The 1245-nt window shown below is 43.6% G+C and overlaps 1 protein-coding gene across 2 annotated transcripts in view; it reads left to right on the top strand.

The window, feature by feature from the left end:
* The first annotated feature begins 50 nt into the window (after positions 1 to 50).
* Positions 51 to 1245, top strand: part of SEMA3C (sema domain, immunoglobulin domain (Ig), short basic domain, secreted, (semaphorin) 3C) — a 124970-nt gene continuing 123775 nt past the window's right edge. Inside the window, exon 1 of one of the 2 annotated variants that reach the window (XM_009328358.1) lies at positions 51 to 400. The gene's annotated coding sequence lies outside the window, so the exon portion shown is untranslated. The remainder of the gene's footprint in view (positions 401 to 1245) is intronic. The other variant, XM_009328359.1, reaches the window with a different exon arrangement.

The raw sequence follows: 1245 nt of genomic DNA, 5'->3' as shown, positions 1-1245 counted from the left end.
GCTCCAGCCCCTATTTGCTCAGCTAATGATGCACCGGAGGCCGCGGTGCCTCGCCTCGCTAGCGCGGCGGCGGCGAGGGCAGGGCAGCGCCTGTAACTGGAAACCAAAGCCTTCACCGTCACCGCCCGGCCACTTTCCATTCACTCCTAGGTGCTTAATTGCGGGCTGGGGAGAAGCGCTCCTGCTGCCTTAGGAGTCCAGCTACAAGGATTATTTTACAAAGGAGCCCGGAGTACCTTTGCAACCACCGGGAAGAGAGACTTTTCTTTATTTTTTTTTTTATTTTCCCCCCACACAGTGAGCCAGGTTTGGAATTAAAATGTTCTGGTGACAGGAGTGGAGTCTGTAAACTGATAGAAACCAGATAGAAATCTGTATTACTGGTTCCTCCAATAGCTGGGTAAGCATAATTGAAAGTTCTCTTTCTTTGCTGTAATAGATCTGAAATGTGTTTGTGGTTGAATTTTTCTGCTGTTCACAGATAGTTAAAGCAATATTTTCCAGACTAGCGTAGTCTGTTTGGTGGGGTTTGTTGTTTTGGGTTTTTTTTCCCCTTTCTTTCTTTCTTTCCGTTCTTCTGCTGAATGATTTTCCTTACAGGATTTAAGGGTAGGACTCAGCCTGTAGCGGATGACACCTGCGCAGCACTTTACAGCAAAGCTATATAATACTTTCCAAAAGCAATACAGCATGCTGAAAGTGACGTCCGTGGCAGGAAAACTTCACCACCACACTTCAGTAGCGGTTTGCCGGTTTGTTTACAGTTAGAATAGGGTATAAGAGCAGAAATGTAATTAGACATTGCTTTTTGTATGTCCTAAAAGATTCTTTAAAAGTACTTGCAAGGTTTTAGGTCTGTGGGTTGTCAGCAGAGATCATGTGCACAGGACATGCTGAATATAGTATCATGACTTACTGAGATAAATTCAGAACTGGGATATAAGCCCAAACCGAGATTCAAACCTCCAAAGAGTTTGTGTTCAGTTACCAGGTATGTAAATCCCTGAAATTAAACCTATTTCCATTAGGTAAGTCACATGTCAGACACCCTGAGGTACCTTTTTGGCACCATATGCATTTATTATTTGTGTGTCTAACAGCTGGGTAGGAACCATGCAGCTCAGAATTTGAATCTTGTATTTGCCTGTCACTTCTGTGTTAACGGTGAAGATCTGCAATTTGAGCAATGAAATGTAGCAATGTTTCACTCCTGTAACTGATTGCACTAGAATTGGCAGGAGGCAT

Source organism: Pygoscelis adeliae, unplaced genomic scaffold, assembly GCF_000699105.1.
Source record: "Pygoscelis adeliae isolate BGI_AS28 unplaced genomic scaffold, ASM69910v1 Scaffold267, whole genome shotgun sequence".
NCBI lineage: Eukaryota > Metazoa > Chordata > Aves > Sphenisciformes > Spheniscidae > Pygoscelis > Pygoscelis adeliae.
Note: the sequence above shows the minus strand (reverse complement) of the source record. Positions and strands in the feature narration are given on the sequence as shown.